Source organism: Phoca vitulina, unplaced genomic scaffold (genome assembly GCF_004348235.1).
Source record: "Phoca vitulina isolate PV1807 unplaced genomic scaffold, GSC_HSeal_1.0 scaffold4, whole genome shotgun sequence".
NCBI classification, from domain to species: Eukaryota; Metazoa; Chordata; class Mammalia; order Carnivora; family Phocidae; genus Phoca; species Phoca vitulina.
In genome coordinates, this window is record NW_022589707.1 from 79640027 (window position 1) to 79661614 (window position 21588).

At 39.2% G+C, this 21588-nt stretch overlaps 1 protein-coding gene and 1 long non-coding RNA gene across 3 annotated transcripts in view; one reads left to right on the plus strand and one right to left on the minus strand.

Moving 5' to 3' along the window:
- Window positions 1-7739: 7739 nt before the first annotated feature.
- LOC116631121 lies at window positions 7740-10521 on the minus strand. Its single transcript, XR_004299087.1, has 3 exons — window positions 10393-10521; window positions 9948-10168; window positions 7740-9658 (listed from the first exon to the last, which is right to left on the minus strand). It is a non-coding gene; the product is annotated as an uncharacterized LOC116631121 (long non-coding RNA).
- A 92-nt stretch (window positions 10522-10613) lies between these two features.
- The window catches only part of KMT2E (lysine methyltransferase 2E), an 86158-nt gene continuing 75183 nt past the window's right edge, over window positions 10614-21588 (plus strand). For both annotated transcript variants that reach the window (XM_032402333.1, XM_032402334.1), the window contains exon 1: window positions 10614-10985. The gene's annotated coding sequence lies outside the window, so the exon portion shown is untranslated. The remainder of the gene's footprint in view (window positions 10986-21588) is intronic.

Sequence of the window (21588 nt, forward strand, 5' to 3'; positions counted from 1 at the left end):
GTGTCTGCCTTTGGCTCAGGTCATGGTCCCAGGGTCCTGGGATCGAGCCCCACATCCGGCTCCCTGCTCAGCAGGAAGTCTGCTTCTCCCTCTCCCATTCCCCCGCTTGTGTTCCCTCTCTCTCTGTGTCTCTCTCTGTCAAATAAATAAAATCTTTTTTAAAAAATTAAAAAAAAAAAATAGGTATCTAATATAGCTGCATTCCACCCCCCCCCCAGCGTTTTGAACACACAATATAAATATACACACAAACCAGACACTTGATATAAAAGCACTGTTAAGTCAAACTTTGCTTTTCGAAATGTTTAACTGTTGGAGCCAAGAACCTTCAGAAAAAAAGATATTGGCTATAATAAGAATATTTAGCTCACCCAGGAAACCATATTTGGTGACATCTCACATGAAACAAGGGCTTAGGCATATCTTTAAAAAAAATAAAAATAAGAAAAATCTTACTGAAACTTGTTTTAGTTTCACACAGGTGTTATATTTGGGGCAGACTTCTTTTGTGAAGTAGAAAAACTATCCTGTCAAGTACCAGTAAGGCTTGATAAAACCATGCATGGAAGATGGGCATTTTTAAACTTTATTAAAAGTTTACTATAGCTCATGGTTGGATCAAAATGTATAATATGGAGGTGGTGCCTGGGTGGCTCAGTCTATTGAGTGCCCAAGTCTTTGTTTCAGCTGGGGTCATGAGATCGAGCCCAGTGCCAGGCTCCCCATTCAGTGGGGAGTCTGCTTGTCCCTCTCCCTGCCCTCCACTGCTGCTCCAACGTGCGTGTGTGTTCTAAAATAAATAAATTAAAAAAGGGGCACCTGGGTGGCTCAGTTGTTAAGCGTCTGCCTTCGGCTCAGGTCATGATCTCACGGTCTTGGGATCGAGCCCCGCATCGGGCTCCCTGCTCAGCAGGAAGCCTGCTTCTCCCTCTCCCACTCCCCCTGCTTGTGTTCCCTCTCTAGCTGTGTCTCTGTCAAATAAATAAAAAAATCTTTAAAAAAATAAATTAATTAATTAATTAAAAAAAAAAAAGATTGTCTCACTCCTTCTCCCCCACCTCCCTCTTATGGAAAAAAAAAAAAGTGTAATATAGAAATTTGCCCAGGCAGGAAATATTAATTCTAAAAAAACGTTGTCATGTACAGAATTTATACGTTATGTATTTACATAGTTAAAAATGCCAATGATGACAGCGTTTTTCCTTCTCAATGTCCTAATTTAAGTGGGTACGCATACAATAAATTGTTTCTGCTTTCTAATGGGTGTACTCCCAGATCTATAAATGGATAAATTCTTCTGAAATATACACTGTAAAATGGTGAGAACATGAACGTTACCTGGGAATTACGAGAACTGTTTATATAAGACTATTTTCAAATCACAATCACAACTTTCTTACAGCAGTTTTATATCGCCAGATAATGTAATGTTTAACAATAACCTCTTGGTCATACAAGGGTAGCATTTATCTGTTACAACAATGATTGTAAGGATTTCTGCTGATGGCCAAATGTGTATATGTTGTCCTAAAGCCATAAAAAATGCACTTGGCATGGGCATAATGAATTTAAGATGTACAAACATGAACAAAAATACTAACGTGAAATTTGAAGCATCCTAATAAATTCTTTTGAGTCTTAGAATTTTAATAAGGAAAGCAGGTGTCAAGATGTATTTCCTGATGCAGGAGCAAAATTACCAGTTCTGGCTTTTGTTATACAGGTAGACACAGGTTGCCTGTGCTACATGGATTCTCAGCATAAAAGTTAAAATGCCAGAAATCTCTTAAATCCATGTTTATTATTAGTGGCTATCAATTATCATCTAATGCTGTCAGGCACTAAGCTACACATTTGCCGGTAATTAAACAATTTACAGATGAAGCAAGTCAATCAAGAACATGTAGGCTGTAGAGGCGCCTGGCTGGCTCGGGGGAGCATGCGACTCTTGATCCTGGGGTTGTGAGTTCTACCCCATGCTGGGTGTGGAGACTACTGAAAAATCTTTAAAAAAAAAAAAAAAAAAAAAAACCCAAACAAAAAACACACAGATTGTAACAGGTGAGCATGAACAGGAAAGGAAGTCATCAGACTTGCTCATACTTGCTTTCTCATTCCCGCTTTTTACGTCCAACTAGGAAGAAAAAAAAATACTTTTAAACCAAATACTTTTTCCAACCCTAATCCCACCTAAAAGTGAGATAAAATTAGGAATGAAACTGATAAACCTAGTTATATGAGACTTTTAATAATGGTCTACTTTTCAATTTGGAATTAGTTGGCAATAGCTGAGTCCCAGGCCCTATTCTGAGACTTTATGCCAGTCATTTCCCTCTTTGAGACGACTTCACATACACGTTATGACCAATGGCTGGTTCCCACTGTCTTTCTGATAAACTTTAATGTTTTTAGATAAAGAGGAAACCTATTCCTCCAGTTTAGTCTTAACCCTAGTATTCAGATTTTTCATGAAGGAAGGCTATGGTAAGGTAAGCCACTCCTTCCTGAAGAAAACTTATTTTTTAAGTTTATTTAAGTAATCTCCACCCAATGCAGGGCTCAAACTCAACAACCCCAAGATCAAGAGTCACATGCTTTCCAACTGAGCCAGCAGACACCTCAAAAACTTTAGATATGCAAGAAATGGCATTTCCCTCCCACATTCTGTAGCTGAAACCTGAAAAGGCAGCAAAAATAGTCATTATTCTCAAGTTCACATGATAACAATAATATGGTAGTATACGCAATCTCTCCTCTGTCCTAAACACAACTTGTCTGACCACATCTGTGCAAGATATTCTGTGGCTACTCTCTTTATTCCCATACTCTCACTTTATGGCAAGTTAAAGGGCAAATAGGAGTAAAAAAGGATGATGATGCTCAACATTGCTCGGCATCAGGGAAATCCAAATCAAAACCTCAATGAGATACCACCTCACACCAGTCAGAATGGCTAAAATTAACAAGTCAGGAAACGACAGCTGTTGGCAGGGATGCGGAGAAAGGGGAATCCTCCTACACTGTTGGTGGGAATGCAAGTTGGTGCAGCCACTCTGAAGAACAGTATGGAGGTTCCTCAAAAAGTTGAAAATAAAGCTACCATACGACCCAGGAATTGCACTACTGGGTATTTACCCCAAAGATAGAAATGTAGGGATCCGAAGGGGTATGTGCACCCCAATGTTTATAGCAGCAATGTCCACAATAGTCAAACTATGGAAAGAGCCAAGATGTCCATCGACAGATGAATGGATAAAGAAGATGCGGTATATACATACGTACAATGGAATATTATGCAGCCATCAAAAGGAATGAAATCTTGCCATTTGCAACGACGTGGATGGAAGTGGAGGGTATTATGCTGAGCGAAATAAGTCAATCAGAGAAAGACATGTTATCATATGACCTCACTGATATGAGGAATTCTTAATCTCAGGAAACAAACAGGGTTGCTGGAGTGGTGGGGGGTAGGAGGGATGGGGTGGCTGGGTGACACTGGGGAGGGTATGTGCTATGGTGAGCACTATGAATTGTGTCAGACTGTTGAATTGCAGACCTGTACCTCTGAAACAAATAATACATGTTAAAAAAAAAAAAAGATAGCAGGAAGGGAAAAATGACGGGGGGGAGATCGGAGGGGGAGACGAACGATGAGAGACTATGGACTCTGAGAAACAAACTGAGGGTTCTAGAGGGGAGGGGGGTGGGGGGATGGGTTAGCCTGGTGATGGGTATTAAAGAGGGCACATACTGAATGGAGCACTGGGTGTTATGCACAAACAATGAATCATGGAACACTACATCAAAAACTAATGATGTAATGTATGGTGATTAACATAATAAAATTTAAAAAAACACAATTTTCCTTAAACTATATTTTCAAATGAAAAAAAAGGGTAAGATGATACATCAAATGGATGATTGAAGAATCCTTTAAAAATTAAATGAATCCTTTTTGGGAGCGAGGGATTCACTAGCAGTTAAAGATTTTGAGTGCTTAAATTATGACTTTCCAACAACTTCTCTTTACTCTCGCTAAACTAGTGTAAGTGACCCAGTACAACTTACCTTACTAATTTAAAACAAAAACTCTTGTTACTCCTAAATCCTTAATTCCATCTGTTATATCCTCACTTATTAAGCAGTGATCTTTCCTTTCTTTGAGGTTAACCGTTAGCAACAAACCAACCTATACAAAAAGAAATGGAAGTGGCATTAAAACTGAGCTAAATTTAAAAACGTAGAAATAAAGGTTGGGAGAAACTAGCAAGTAAACATTTAAACAGACATAAATGCTTCAGAAGTTCTAATCACCAAGTAGTTTATCTTGCCAACCTAACTGAAAATGTAAGGGCTGGTAATTATGTTTTGTGCGTCTTAAATACGGTAGGAATGCCAATTATTTTATTCAAATTAGAGCTGGAGTTCCAATCTGTCCCAGGAACAAAGCAATGAGAGGGGAAAACCAGATTATAGTTTTAATTTGAAACACAAGTATCAATATACTTTGGGAGGGGCACTCTTAAAAATACTTTTGAAGATAAGGAACATTAAAGTGACATAATCTTAGAATAAATTTCTATATAATTTAACTCGATTTAAATTTTAGTTGTATGAAATATCATTTACTCTAGGTCGACGACCAGTTTATTAGGAAGAGTACTGTTTAAGAGATAGTTGTTCAGTGAAGGTATATTCTGTACCTCAAAAAGACAAGGCTGACCATACTGCTGTTCTGTGGTGTACTTACAACAAAGGAACGAAAAAAAACCCCAAATCCAATTTTGTTTTATAATACAAATACAAGATAAACTCTGCATACTTCAATGCTTATGGCAAACAGAGGCACTGAATGGAAAAGGCCATAAAATACTTTTAAGAAAACAAAACACAATCACACGCTCTAAATAGGACAAGCAGAGTGGGGAAACTAGATACATTCAGAAATTTTATTCTGTAAATTACCACTCACTAGGAGCAAAGAAAGGACCTCCAATAAATTTCTCAGCTCTTCTTCACTGGCTCCATTTTTACATTTGATATTAAAGTTTACAATCCACAATGAATATTAAAGAGCCCATTTTCTACATCTACTGTTAAATCATTCCAGAGAACAGTACGGTGGGCTCTGTAAGCTTTTGCTAGCTTCCTATTTGCTTCATTCAGGTGGAAGAATACTATTAGTTTCTCTATTTTCCAGACCAAACTCCGTACTTAAAGATGTTTCCAACTTGAACAGTTAACAGGGAGACTATAGGCTTGATCTTTTTTTTTTTTTAAGATTTTATCTGAGAGACCCCAGCCAAAGGCAGATGCTTAACAGACTGAGCCACCCAGGCACCCCCCTTTTCTTTTTTAAAGACTGATTGAGAGAGAAAGAGATAGCGAGTGCGTGAGTGTGCTCTCGTACAGGGGGAGGGGTGGCTCAATCCCACGACCCTGAGATCATGACCTGAGCCGAACCCAAGAAGCCATACTACTCAATGACGCTCAACCGACTAAGCCACCCAGGCACCCCTAGGCCTGATCTTTTTGAATAGCAGAAGGCAGTTAACTTTCAAAATGTTTTTTGAATACTCAGGAATAAACCTATCTTTTTCTTAAGAATCAAGTTGATTCAAGGTATCCACAACCTTGGAAATTTTTGAGGATCTTTCCAAATATGAATTTCAGGTTTAGTGTTAACATAAATAACACCTTGCCCAGGAAGAACGAGATAGCATTAAACTCATTTTTCAGGAAATTAAACTAATCAAGTGGTATCTTTAACCATAACATTTTAAGGTATATTTAATAGTTTAAGTTCAATTCTCAGTCATAAATCTTTTCATTCTACACGTAGACAACACTAAAGTCGGGTGGGGCAGAGGAAAATTCCACATAAAAATAAAATCCAGTGAAGTCCCATATAATTTCGAATATTTTCTTACTTTGAACTTGAGCTTCAAAACATAGACAATCACTATTCAAAAATACCCCAAAAGCTTTAACAGCAGACAAAAGGGTCACCAATGTTTATAAAGCTCAAATATGACCCTTAGAATTCTTATTGAGGAGGGGCGCCTGGGTGGCTCAGTTGGTTAAACGACTGCCTTCGGCTCAGGTCATGATCCTGGAGTCCCTGGATCGAGTCCACATTGGGCTCCCTGCTCAGCGAGGAGCCTGTTTCTCCCTCTAACCCTTCCCCCTCTCATGTACTCTCATTCTCGCTCTCTCAAATAAATAAATATAATCTTAAAAAAAAAAAATTCTTATTGAGGAGCTTCATTTAACATGCAATTTTAATCAGCCCTATTATTGGAATGCCAATCTCATGATACATAGAACACATGTAGGTACCACAGGCTGGCACATGGACACTTATAAATTACAGAAAGAAAAATGACAAAAACTAAACTCAAGGGCACAAAAAATTGGGTCCTCTAGTATCAGAGCAAGCAGTACTAAATACTTTGATAAGCCCCAAACACATCAAGGAATTATAAACCCAAATAATCATTGGTGTTTATACACTGAAGTTTGTAGGTTAAAATGTCCTCTAGATTTGAGAAATACCATGTTGAAAAATAAGGCCAGTTTTTCCCTTCCCATTTTTCTGGAGGCAGAAGTATCCCATCAGCAGTCCCCTGTCTCCTCTCTTAGGTAAGTCAAAGGGGAGAAAATCTGGCCTGTGAGCCTCCTAATCTACTTCATTTCCTCATCAAACCCTGGTGGGTCAAATGTGTTTTTGAAAAAGTATGAAAGCTATGTTTTACAGTTTGCACTGCAGTTTATTAGTAGAGTGTTATCCACCTAAACACACACACACACACACAAAACTTGTACACCTGAATGCCAACCAAGCACTGGGCTGGGTCATTATGTAAAGAATGGATCCTATGACTTGGGAGCAAGAATTTCTAAGTTTCAGGAGGCAAAGTCTCAAGTTACCCAGGAGTGGGAAGAAGTACTTCGGGTGGTGTGGACAAAGACACAAACTATGGAACAGCTCTACCTATGTATTTTATCCATTAGGGGATGTCTGCCGCCTGAAGCCGATTATAAAACTTCCAATTATACCAGCGATGATGATTTGAATAAAAAATATAGGAAGGCTGGGGGTGGTATGGTTTACTCAAATAATGAAAGAGCACGAAAAGCAAAAATTTTTTGAGGGAATGGTTGAACAAAGTTCTCTGGAATCTAGTACCATGCTCAGTATTTTTTACGGGAGTTTAGGAAGCCTGTGGGCCCCCTTGTATACCTTAACATTGCATTAACAGATGAGATAAAAATTGAGGCTTTACTGGAGTCATAGGCACAGATGAAATTGCCCAGAGAGAACATATAACGCAAGAAAGTAGTCAAAGAAATAATTCCAAGTATTTAAAACGCCACAGGAATGTGGCAAAAGAAAAACTAGAGCTCAAGATTTGGCAATTAGGAATAATGTGGACATGCTGACCAAAAAGACAAAAACAAGGATGTTTCTACTAGCTTGAAAAATGGCCTCTCTTCCTTATTAAGGCAGAGTGAAGCTAGGAAGACTATGAAAATTACCTTAAAAACGTGACTTCATATTTAGTCCCTTTTTCCTGAGCCAAAATAAAAGTTGCTATGACAGTGGGGCACCTGGGTGGCTCAGTCGGTTAAGCGTCTGCCTTCAGCTCAGGTCATGATCCCAGGGTCCTGGGATCGAGCCCCGCATCGGGCTCCCTGCTCAGCAGGAAGCCTGCTTCTCCCTCTCCCACTCCCCCTGCTTGTGTTCCCTTTCTTGCTGTGTCTCTGTCAGATAAATAAATAAAATCTTAAAAAAAAAAAAGTTGCTATGACAGTTAAGGGAGACACAACTTATATGTGACAAACAAATCCTCGAAGTTAAAGATGCCCATTTTCTAATCACAATGCACCAAAACAAAAAAAACTCTGAACTCTAAACTCTTTGTACTACTTATATTTACACTTTAGTTACAGGCTTTTCAGTTCGTATTGTTACTTCATTGAAAAAGAAAGCCACAAAAACTAGCAAGGGTTTAAGTATAAACAAATGAATAAAAAATCTTGTTTTCAAACTACCAAGTCTACAACTAACACTAAAGGAAGTAACATAACCTTGACCTGAGTTAAACCCATCTTTTCAGGTCCAGCAAACGTTTCCTCCTAGCACGAGGTGCGTTCTGTCAAAAAGCAAGCCATGTTTCTGTGCAAATGTCTTTGTTGTGTGTAACTCCCGGCTCTCAACACCACCCAAGGCGAGAAGCCTTTGGAATTTTCACTAGTTAATGGCTACTATGCTTGTTTGGCTAAGTGGGAATAATCAAAAACAAAACTAGTATTTATTACAGAATCTACCCATATAGGCTACTTAAAAAACTTTCCAACTAAAGACCGTCAACTAACAAGGTTTCGAAAATTAAAAGTCATACTTCTACAGAAGTGATTTAAAGAGGTAGGCTTCATAATGGTGCAGGAATCTTAACATTTACCGAAAGTGATTTCATTTTTTATTTTTAAAAACCATAGTTAAGAGGGCGACATAAAGACAAAAGTATTGAAAACACCCTTACTTCATATAGATTAAAGCACTAGCAGTTTTTATTCTTATTACTAATCACGCCTAAATTTAAAAAGAAAACCGTATCCACTAAGTTTACACATTCCTGAGGGAAGATATGAGAAGTACAGAGGGAAGGAACAGAAAACCTGAAAGGGGTCCTCAAAATTCAGATGGTAACTTTTAGGAAATTTTAAGTGTTCCTGGGTGTTTACACCTTTTACACTTGCTTCCAAATTTAGTAAATATTTTTCTACTGGAATCTGAGAAACTTTACGTTTTCTCAGAAAATAACGGATACTTCTTGACGTTGTGGCCTAGCTAGTCTCTGCTTTTTACTCCATCCAGTGGCCCTCAGGGACTCACAGTTGATTGCGACTCCCACATTAGGAACCTGCCACCTTACGTAAGCATTTTGCAAGGAGAAAGATAGATAAGAAAATAGGGCACCGAACCTTCTCTTCCACCAACAGCCGTCACACCCCGTGAGTGTCCCTCCAGGGGCTTTCCCCCGGGAGCCGCAGCTGTAAGCTATCTGGGGGAGGGGAAGCGCTCTCAAACAGTCATCTCTTCCTCTTCAGGCCGCCAACGCCGACCGCACCACAGTCTCCTCCGCCCAAACCCTTTCCCCTCCCCCGCCCCAGCCTGGGTCGGAGCCAAACCCCACAGGAATGCAGCCCGGTCACATGCGCTGCGGCGGCGGTGGACGTGCCTCTCCCCCCGCGCCCCAAGGAGACCCAGCGCCATCTTGCCCTGACGCAGTTACAAAAGTCATGGGAGGAATTGTGTCTCCTCGTCCGCGCCAGCGCCCCAAAGTTTCGCAGAGGCCGAGCCGGGGCCCTCACCTCGCGCAGGGAAAGGAGAAAATACTCAGGGAAGAGCCTTGAGATTCTCTTCGCCACTGCTTGGGTTCCATATCAGCCGCGGCAGCAACGATCACCATCGTCACTTCTCCCTCTCTGCCTTTGCCACAGCCTCCCCCGACGACTCTGGCCCCACCCGCTGCTGCAGCATGAGGTCATCGCTGGCCAATCACGACGCACCCGACAGAACACACCAGGCACTGATTGGTTGCACGGACCGCCTCTGCCTCTCCCCACTCGGCTTACCAAGCGCTCCGGGTCTCTGTAGAGCGAGAAGACGGAAACCGCCATTTCGGGGGAAAGACCCCGAAAACAAGAATCGGGATCACCGTGTTACTTTAGTGGGGAAACCCTTGTTTTATTCTTTGGCCTCCCCTTTTTCTTCGAGATAGCCGTCTCTCAGTCCCTCCCTCGTTTAATCACCGCCACATAAAGGAATTCCCGCTCCCCACCCCGCACATTGTCCCGCCGGCGGGGAAATCCTTCCCCGGGGCCAAAAGAAGTAGGAGGCAGCGACGGCAACTGCACCGACGGCAACAGCAGCTTTTTACCCCGATACACGGTGGCAGGAAAGCGGCGCTGACGGTGGCTGTACTTTTCCTGCTGCTTCTCCCCCCGACCTCTTCCGTTTCTCGCTCCTCCATCGAGACGGCGCTGGACGCTCCAGCTCCGCTTTTATCCGGTGCCCGGAGTCTGCGCACTGGAGCCTCCTCAGCCCCTAGTGGGCGTCGAGTGACACCCAAACCGAGTTCACCCAGCGCTGGAGGCCAGACTGGGGAGGGGGAGGGGAAGGCTGAGACTGAGGTTGTTTGGGGAGTGGGAGAAAGGGCATGGCTTTAGGAAGGTGGGGGGGGGGGGGGTTGTTCCCTGGGCCTACAGTCCTTATCCCTCCACCCAGTAGTGGCGTGCCCAAGCTCGCCGATATCCACACTTGAGGGCTGCTCAGGGAATAGGGGTAAAGAACCAATCCCACCAAATACCGAAACTTCCCCAAACCTTCTGTGAATTGTTGAATGCATCTGTTGTGAAAACGACGGAGATTCTGCCCACCTCTCTGCCTCCAGTTGGTTATCTTCAAGCCTCTGTGGAAGAGGCAACGGCGGGCGGCAGCCCACAAGCAAAATGGCGGCGGGCAGCTTCGTTCCCCTCCCCCTCTGCCCCTGCGGAGCGGGGCGGGCGGGCCCCGTGCACTTGCCGCCGCCGCCGCGGCCGCCGCCGCCGCCGCCGCGGCCGCCGCCGCCGTCGCCGCCATTTTCCCAGAGCGAGAGGCAGTGACACTGAGCGGGCGCAGGGGGCCGAGTCGGAGACCGTGCCTGAGTTCGGGAGCGGCAACAGAGGGGGCATAGACACTCTGAGCAGCTTTGCCGTCGCCTCTGCGTTCCTGTTGACTGTTTGGGTGCCCCCTCCCCTACTCCTTGATTGCTGGTGAAGAGGCTGCGCGCTGCTGTTTGGGGAGGGGGTGTGTGGAGCCGGGTCCTCTGTCCGCAGTGGCTGCTGTCGGGGGGTCGTCTGTTCGCGGAGGTGTGGAGAGACTCCTTGGGGGTCGAGCAGATAACGGGGTTCGGGTGTCTGGTGTGTGAACATCACAGGTCAGTGCCTGTCGTCTCCTTGGGAGTTCTTGGGGTTTGCGGGGTGGAGGGACGCGTGTTTCAAGGGGGAGGGGGCTTTCTCATTTTTATGCTTTGGGGAGGGGGGTTGGGGGAGTCGGCGTTGACTCTCAGGTGTCTGGGCTGGAGCAAGACGCTGCTTGTTTGAATCGAATTTATCCTTTCTCTTCCCTGTCCCTAGAAAGGGAGCATTATGGCGGGTTTTAGGGTTGGGGAAAGGGGAAACTGGCAGTTAAACCCCCTTGAGAGTGGGAGTTAGGGAGGGGGCGCACTCCTTATTGGCAGCGGGTTAAGGGCGCTTGGGTGAGGAGGGAGGCTTGTGACTGTTAGTAGGGTTTGTGTCGAAGTGGTCCCAGGAGCTGCCAGCTCTCCCTTTCCTCGACCGCATCTTGTTCAGGTGCTGAAAAACCGTATAGGCCCCATTTTCTTCTTCTTCCATTAATTGCCTGGCATTCTCTGGTATAATTTTCTGGTAGATACTAAGGGGGTTAAAAGGACGCTCTGGGTCTCTATCTCCCTTTGTGGGAGAACAAGACAGCTCCTCATCCTCTCCGGGAGAGGGTAAACCCGCCCCAGAGGTGGTCACCCCAGTACCCAGCCTTCTCAGTCTCCTCCCCCACTCCTCTTGCATTCTCGCCGTCCTTTACTGTACCGGAGGCTTAGAATCCACAACATGGCACATTTCAGAAAAGCTTATTTTGACCAAGGGATTGGCACAAACACTGTGGCAGCAGATACAGAAGAGAAACAAACGGTTCACTGTGCTAAACGAGGGAGGGGAGAGAGAAAAAACAATCCGGAGTGCTCTCTTCCACTGGCCTCAGTTCCGTAGAGATCCGTTCTTGCTAGAGTCTTAAGAATGATACAATTTAAAGTCAGAGAGAAATCGCTAGAGTTCGCTTTGGAGTAAACCCCGGGTTTTTTTTTTGTTGTGTGTGTGTGTGTGTGTGTGTGTGTTTGGTGCCTGTTTCCCCTCCTTTTAGAGATGTGAATAACGTAAGGTGTTGGAGTTCTGGAGACCTTGGAGAGAATTAAGTGAGGTGCATTCAACTCTAGGCTGGAGACATCAATACCTAATTGGAAGATGGCCCCGTTTTTTCCTTTATTTTCCGAGATGGGAAGTAAAAAGTGAAATTTCCCTCTTTTGTCCTTTACAGATTCTAAAAATGGCGGCCCCAGGCTGATGTTGTGGTAATCTAATCAGCTCGGGTCCTCCACACCCCATGCAGTGCGTTTGTCTGCAGCATATTACAGGCTTATTATGTTTACATGAAAAGACTGTGCTTCTTTTCTTTCCCAAATAGTTTACAAAAATGTGTTGATTTTACTGCAAATTACAATGCTGTGTTTTAGTTGATTAATTTGATTGGTTTTTCCTGAGAGGCAAATAAAATGACACCACTTAGGAAAAAAAAAAACCACTCAGGTAGCCTTAGAAATTTCAGTAGTGAGGTAGGTGCTCTTAAACATTTAAAAAAAAATATTTGGGACAAGGAATAGTTTTTGCCCTGCTTAGTGCAAGTGTTTTTTATTCACTGTGCTAAAGTAAGTTAAAATGTTTAGTAAGTGTATAAGTGTAACATTTTGTGTGACTAGATGTTTTAATTTAGAGTGAAATGTTTCCCATCCACCTCTTGACCAATTTTGTGAATTTTGGTTTTTGTACTCTTCCAGATTAATTTTTAGGGAGCTGTACAAACAAGCCTAAACCTGTTACTTCACTGGGTGTGGAGATGCTTGTTCTTCTCAATATTATAGTTTGCATCCATTTTTCTCATGTATTTAAGCATTCCTTAAGAATTTTCTAAGTTTGTATATTTCATGAAGTGCAGCTACACACTTTGCTATCTTTTAAAATTGTTTTATAGCATACTATCATAATTATGTAAGTAGAAAAGTAAGGCTTTAGTTCTTGAAACCACCCCCCATGCCCATTTACCTATTTTGGGATGTGGAACTTAGTCTGTTTTAATGATTTAAATAACAGCCATACTGTAATAGAGGGTCTTGAATCCATTTTATGCTAATTTCAGAATCTAATAGATTGAGGCAGAAAATCAAATGGTATCATTTAACAGTATTTTAAAAAGTGGGAATGATTAAAATTCATCTCTGTAGTGGGGGGGGTTGATCTTTTTGGCCTGAACTCAGCAATGAGATATCAGTGGGCCATTAATGGCATTTAATGACCATTCTGATATGGACTAACTGAAAGATGAGTGCCTTTCAATCCAGTAGTTCTTAAAAAGGTTGGAGAGTATACACCCTTTCATGATTCTTTTATTTCCACTGTAAATTCTGCTCTAATATTTACAATGGAACAAGAGAATCATGAAGCTCACATATGAATTAGTTAAGTTTCTGTTCTACAAAATAATTGTAGAAATAACTGGCTTAGAGAGTTTCATCATGGAAGAGTGAGCACATAACCGTACTTAGAATCTTTGAAATATTTTATTGTAAAATGAAATGTTGGTGGGTAGTAAGACTTTGTGTAGGGATTTCTGGTCAATACTCATTTTATTATGCTCTGAGTGATCATGTAGGTCTGGATCCGTAACTGCAGTGTAAAGATTGTGCGTTTGTTTTATAGACTATGTGGTTAAGATCTGTGGTTCAGAAGGTTGGTACTTTAAACTTAATATCTAATGTGTAGGAAATCAGTATACTCTTAAGGAAATGTGGTTTATGTAGCCATGGGAGGGAACACTGTCTACACCCATTGTTTTTTCTTGATAGTGACCTTGATCAGGTCTAGACACACAAAGCATTTGGACTTACTTGGTTTCAAATAAACAATGCCAAGTTAGAAATTATGAGAAAAGCTGTGTTCACGCTATTAGCTTTCTTCATACTGGGCTGCTTCATTGCTTTGGATTTTGTTTGTTTTAATATGTTTTAAGTATATCGTATTTTATTTTAAATGGTTACTTTATAAATAACATGGCTATAAATGTTTGGTTTTTGTTAATGTATACCCGATTGACTCTCTGTGTTTTAAATTAAAGTGTAGAGGCAAATTTTTTAAAAGGTTAGGCATGGTTTTTTATTCTCAGTGAGTTTTGATACAGTAGGTCTCTTGGGGGGGAAAACTAGTCAAATGGTCTTTGTTCTTAGGGTAGCTGAGTTTTGAGGGATTAGGTTTTATCTGTTTAAGTGGATTTGTAGAAAATCATAATGTAATTGGAGAGTAAATTTTATTTTTAGAGACTATATTTTGATCATACTTCCCTTTTGTTGTCAGTGTGCATTATGGGATCCTTTTGATCTCAATTTAAGTTTAGAACCTTTACGGGTTCCTCCATTTCCCTTCAACTCTTCAGATCTCTGATAACTCTCTCACAATTTTGTCTTGTCTGTCTTACAGCTTCCAGCCAGAGAATTTTTACCATGTATACCACAGTAAGCTCTAGGACTTCTTGGATCTAAAATGAGGAAGTGAGGATAAAAGCCAATTAATAATTTAGGAGAAATTCTTCCCTTTAACACATACCTTAGTGGTCTTAGTGAAAGTCTAACTTCTTAAACTGGTTTCTTATTTCTAAGAATAATGTACCCATTTTCATGCGTCAAAGTGTTACACCGATGGTTTTACTTTTATTTTTTTTGTTTATTTTGTTTATTTTGTTTATTTTTTTAGAGATTTATTTATTTATTTTTTTGACAGGGAGAGACATAGCGAGAGCAGGAACACAAGCAGGGGGAGTGGGAGAGGGAGAAGCAGGCTTCCCGCAGAGCAGGGAGCCCGATGTGGGACTCGATCCCAGCCAGGACCCTGGGATCACGACCTGAGCCGAAGGCAGACCTTAACAACTGAGCCACCCAGGCGCCTGATGGTTTTACTTTTAAAAGTGTGTTATATAAATCCTAACAGCTCTGCTTTTCTGGAAGTTAATACTGGGACTTAAATGTGTGCTATCATTGAGTATTTAAAATGGAGAAAACCAAAAAGACTTGGAAGAGCTATCAAAAACTGCTAAAGAAATATTAGTATGGAATCTTTGTAAAAGATGCTGTTTATTTTTTTAATATTTTCATAATGTGTAATTAGCTTTCATTTCCAAAGGATTTATTCACAGTAGAGAGTAGGTGCTCAATTATTTGTTGCATTTAAAGCTCATTTAAGCAAACACATCTCAAATATTCAGGGTGATCAGGGACTGTTCCTTGTCATATGTTAGAATAAATGTTTAATACTTGTGTTCAGGGAGACTTTTTAATGTTAGCTATAGAATTATTTTTTATGGTAAAATTACTCTTTTGTGTCGACTGGCAAAATAACAAGGATACTATTTTAGATATTGCCGTATAAATGTTAGTTTTTAGGCTGAGTTTAAAATTGGAGTGGCTTACTGTCTCTTTTTTACTGTCTTTCGTAATGTACAAGTGTTGGGAAGAGCCTTATTTTTTTCATATTAAACAGATAATATGTATTAAAAATTTATTTAATATGGAAGAGCAGTATTTATGGTTGAAAATAATTTTTTAGCGCATCAAATTTGAAGTGCAGTATTTAAAAATCTTGCCATTTGCAATTAAACAGTATTTTATAGAGAGGTAGGAATTAACCAAAAGAATTTTTTTGTTGTTATTGTGAGCACTCATGCTAAGTGCTACATTAAAAATCAAATGGTGGTGACCAAGGCTAAGTTAATTAGATGTTATTTGCATCTTTAAGAATACGAGAAGTTTTTATTAACCATTAGTAACTAGGATGCTTTTTACTTAAGTCAGTCAAGAAAATAGCTGGGTCTTACATTTCACTTGATAAATGTTTTCCCTTAATATGAAATCAGTTCTTTCTTCCTCATAGATAGCTCATAAATAAAATTTTATTTTTAGATAGTTTAGGAAAGCCATTTTTGTATTGTTAGGTGAATTTTCCAGCTTTATTGGAAAATCTGATTTGATTATTTACAAGAACTATTTAAGCTGTTTGGGATCTTGTACTTTTTAATGCAACAAGTCAATCAGAATTCTTTTTTGATGTGTTGAATTATGATGCCATCAAAACAGATATTATGGCTTTTCATGCATAAGTAACCTATAATATAGTAATTCAGTGAGTAAATCAACTACTTGTCCATTATTTTTAGTTAAAATATTTATTTTTGCATTTTAAAGTTGGCTTAAGTGTGAAATCTGGTTTTAAGACAGGACCTGAGAAACAAAATGATTTGTGCAGCTTTCTTTATTCTAGTTGTACAGTTGGAGAAGAGAGAGAATTTTCTAGCAACTCTTAGATGTTTGCTTAATTTAGAGTTAAACGAAAGGAATAAACATCTTGGTCCTGAAGTTTATAATTGAGAAAGAACATTGAGTAATCACACCTGTGTTATAGCTAACTTGGTGGCAGCATTTAAGGTCTGAGCCTGTGGCATAAAGTTAATTAATGGAACAGTGGGATTGAGATTGTTTTGGTTTGTGGTATTCGTAAGATAATTTTAAAGTTGAAGTTCACAGAATTATGTTATCTAACATTTTATCTGAGACCAAAAAAAATTTTAATGTTTAAATCTATTTTGACTTTTGTTTTCAAAAGGTATTTATAACATAATTTTTACTCAAAGACTTTAACTGAATTTACTATGATAAATAATTTTAAACTTATTTGAGTTAAGTAAATTTAAAGATTAAGGGGACGCCTGGGTGACTCAGTCGGTTAAGCATCTGCCTTCGGCTCAGGTCATGATCCCACTGGAATCGAGTCTCGCATTGGGCTCCTTGCTCAGCGGGGAGCCTGCTTCTCCCTCTGCCTGCCGCTCCCCCTGCTGTGCTCGCTCGCTCTCTCTGACAAATAAAACATTTTAAAAAAAAAAATATGTTTTCCCATTTTTCTCACTGGTCTAAGAATAAGGTAAAGCCTAGTGTCAATGGTTTTTAGCAAAAAGTGAGGAATGTGGTGAGAAGAATTAAGTATTACTTAGGATATTGTCGGGAAAACAGTTTTTTTTTTTTTTCCCCAGAAGTTTACATATCGGGGGACTATATATGAGAAAGATACACTCTCGCAATACTTTTTTTCGTATTTCACAGACTAATAATGAAATATAATAGTTTCTATTTATGATTTTACAGAGAGACCTCTTAAATTGCTCTTGTTTTTTGTATGTTGTTTAAAGAAAGACAAGTTTCAGGAATTTGAAAACCCATTTTCTCTTTAATGATGTGGCAAAAGATGGGAAGATTCTTGATGTGACTGATTTGAAAGGTTGAGACTCTGCTTCATTAGCCATAAATTGATGGGGTTCTGAGGTTGGTCTGATACATAGGAGTTCTTGAGAAAATAAGATTATTCCTTTTGAATTATTTGCTTTTCTGCTGCTTCTCTTTAAATGAAGCTGCGTAATTGGCTGAATTGACACAACCTTACTACATCTTACCATTAAGCCCCCCGCAAAACCATATTTTCAAGCACAGACAAAAGATTAAGTAACTACTGTTTTCCTTGCACTGTTTATTTCTACTTCTCAAAAGCCTGCTGTTTCAGGGTTTGTTTGGATACAAGGTACAGAAATCAGCTACAACTAGCTTAAGTAAAAGATTTGTTATAAGACTGTAGGGAAATCTTAGAGAACTTTTTTGAAGAAAGTACAGTTGGACCTCACAGGAATTGGCAAGGTGTCAGTGAGCCACTGTTCTCCATCTTGATCCCTTTAATTAGCTGTGACTGGTTAAGGAGATGGTGGTAAAGTGTGTATTTATGGTGTGGGGGAGTTTGCTTGGATGGAGAGCAAGAGGAGGACACTTAATTCATCGTAAAACAATTGCCTTTTTTCAGGGATGTTCAAATGTACTTGGGAGGGCCTCTGAAACTAAATAGTATCAAACGGATGATTCCATTTTTTAATTTTAAAAATACAAATATTATATATAAATATATGCATGTATGTTGAGGAATACTGCCAAAAAACCAAGGTTTTTTTGTTTTAATTTTTTTATTTTAAAATAATTTCAGGCTTACAGAAGTTACATGAACAGTACAAAACTTCCCTTAAACCCTTTACTCAGATCCCCTGATTTTTAACATTTTATCACATTTGCCATATTCTCTGTACATGTAAAAAGAAATTCTTAACTATTTGAGAGTAGATTGCATATATGATGCTCTCTTATACTTAAGTATGCATTTCTTAAGATCAAGCGTCTTTCCTTAAGTAACCAGAATGGTTAAATTTAGAAATTTAACATGGATGTAATACTTTTCATTTAGACTGTTGTCCATATTCCATTTTCATCGGTTGTCCCAATTATGCCCTTTATTAGTACTTTTTTTCTGGTTCAATTGCCAATTCAGGATCACAGATTGCGTTTAGTTCTCAGGTCTCTTTGTCTTTCATGACCTTGGCAGGCTAGTTATTAAACAGTGTCCCTCAATTGGGTTTATTTAAGGTTTCTTCATGATTCAGATTTTGCATTTTTTCTGGAATACTCTATAAGCAGTATGTGGGTTTTTTGTTTTGTTTTGTTTTAATCATCTGGATGCTTAATGTTTGTTTGCCGCTTACCAGTAGTTCATTTTGATTGCTTGGTTAAGGTGTGGAGTAGTTTCTCCATCGTATAGTTAGTTTCTCTTTTTGCCATTAAGTAATTTGTGGGAAGGTATTTTGAGGTTGTGTAAATATTCTGTTTCCTGTCAGACTTTCCTAAATTTAGTGTCTATTGGTGATTCTTGCCTGAATAAGTTTTTACCATGTGGCTGCAGATACACCAAAGTTTTTAGCAGTGATGTATGTCTGGGTAATTAGAATTGTGTGAGTTTTCTTTTCTCCTCTGGTCTTTCTGTGAGACAGATGGATCGCTTTTGTAATCACAACAGATTAAAAAAAAAATTGAAGGAAAATGTAGATAATTTGGATGGTGTCAGATAGTGTCGGTTTTCTACACAAATGGGATTTAAAATAGCTTACTGAATGCTGGTCTCATTTGAAATTCAGAATATAGAAAATAAGTACATAGGTTGTTAGATTTTTTTTTTTAATTATGGTGTTCCAGTTCCTCATTTAGTTTTTAGAATTACTGCTAAGTGAGCCTTGAGTTACAGTTGTTTAGGTTTATGATTTGCTACTAATGCTAGGTAGCATTTTGATTTCTAAGACAAGACTGAAAATATGTATTTTAATTATGGTGTTATTCCCCTTCTCCATTAAAAAAAATCCTTGAAGTAATTCTTTTGAAGAAAAATATTTTTTCTGAAATTATTGAGATACATTTTTTTTAAACATATGCAAGTTTGCTCTTTTAAAAAGGGTTGGTGAGATGGTACATTTAATACAGCAGAGCATCAAACATCTATAACTCTTAGAACAAAGTGATGTATGATTTTTGGAACAAATACAATACTCACTGTGGAAAAGTTCAGGAGGACAAGAAAAGGATAAGAAACAGGGAAAATACTTATTCAGACTTTAATTACATTATAATGATACTTTTATCAATTTGGCATATTTTTTCTCAGTGATGGCAAAATATTGGTAGTGAAATTGGGTGATAATTTGAATATTTTACTGATTAAGCCCTGGGTAACATGTTGAATGAAAATTACTAATTTCTTTGGAAATTTTCATAGAAAATTGGGAGAAGAAAATTTTGAGACTTGTGAATACTTGTAGAGTGGAGATTATATTCTCCAAAACTTTAAATTTCCATCTGAGAAAGTTAAGATCATATTTCAAAATAGTATTAATAAGATGATGCAGTTGAATCAGCATTTTATAGGTGCTTAATTGATTTAAAACTCATTTGAATCAACTGTATCTGTGTCTTAAGAGAATGAAAGTTCAGTTTGTAGCACTACTAAACCATATTCCATTGTCTTAAAGTACAGGGTGAGAGGTGCAAAAACAAATTCCATCATGAACTGAGGATTTTCTTAGGCCACAACCCCCATCCTGGTTATGTAAAGCAGCATCCTATTGACTGAAGTTAAGAAACTAAAGTTAGAATTGACTTGTGAGATCTTTTATTTAAATATTTTTCATTGTGGTCCAGGGACCACGTGTATTATTTACGTGGTGCTTACGAAAACATTCTTGAGCCCCATTCCAGACCTACTTAATCACATCTAGTGGAGTCTTGAATTTGCATTTTAGTTACTAGTCTCAGCTGATTTTTACACTGTTCTAGCTCTTCCATTTTATTTTACAAGTAGAACAGAAAGCAGGGAGGTTAAATAATTTTCTTTAGGTCATATAGTTAGTGGTTGATCAAGGATTAAAATTTAGGTCACAATTCTTGATACTTAAACCTTTCCAAGAAACCATGCTAAACTGCCCTCTTGAGAAGCCAGGCCACTATTTTTAGATTCTCTGAATGAAGGAATACTAGTCTTTGTGCAGTGTCATGTGACAGACTCTCTCTGTTTTGTGTTTCTGTACATCCCAATTCAAGATGATCTATTGGTTTCCAGAACCCACATGTTATTTGGATAAGAGTCTTGGATTGGAATTCTAGCAGTACAAATTGTGATCGAGTTGTGGTGAGCCTTGAATGCCATGATGGAAGATTATGGACTTTATGGCAGAGCTGCTGAAAAATTTGCTTTGGGGAGTGACATATTGGGACATGATTATCCCCTCCAATTCTTAAGATTATGAAAGTGATATATGCTTATCAAGAGAGCTCAAACAATACTTCTTTAGAGGCAGTATTGCACAGGACTTAAAAGTAGAAACTAGAACTATAATCAAACCAGGTTGTATTGCCTTGTGATTTTGGGCATGTTACTTATATTTTAGTGCCTTAGTTTCTTGATCTGCAAAATTGAGATAATAATAGAGCCTATCTTACAGAGTCATTTTGAGAATTCGGTGAGTTAATATGTGTACAATTCTTAGTAAGTTCTCCAGATGTTTGTGTTGTAGCTGTTCCTGGAAAAAAAGTGAGTTTCTGACTCTATCCCTATTGTCTCTCATGTGCTGTGGTGAGCACTGTTTATAGTGTGTGTGTGTGTGTGTGTATATACATTTTTTTTAATATAGTATTTTTCCCAAAGCCTTTTATCTAGATATTGTAGAAGATTCCTTAACCTTCACTTAAAAAATATTAATGCCCGGGATGCCTGGGTGGCACAGTGGGTTAGGTGTCCGCTCTTGGTTTCGGCTCAGGTTGTGATCTCGGTCCTGGGATCAAGCCCCACGTTGGGCTCCGCTCAGTGTGGAGTCTGCTTGAGATTGTCTCCCTCTCCCTCTGCCCCTCTCAACTGGTGCTCTCTCTCTCTAAAATAAATAAATAAATCTTAAAAAAATATCAATGCCAGCTGTAAGTTGAATGATGTAAACTGCTCTGTGCTGCTTCCTCTAGTTGAGTTGAATGTTTGTAAAGAGTCCTGTTTGTTCCCAAATCCACTAATCCCATTGCACTTGTGTTTATATTATTAGATATAACATAAACCAATGATAAATGAGTGTAAAGAGAGAATTGTTTAAATGAAAACTAAGTTAACTACTTTGGAAAACTTGTTAAAAACACATTAATTGCTAAAGAAAGTTTTTAAATTAGTTATGGGCAAGGTAACTAAAAGAAAAGGGGGAAAATAATACAAATCCAAATCTAGAATGAAGTCTACATTCACATTGCTCACAGG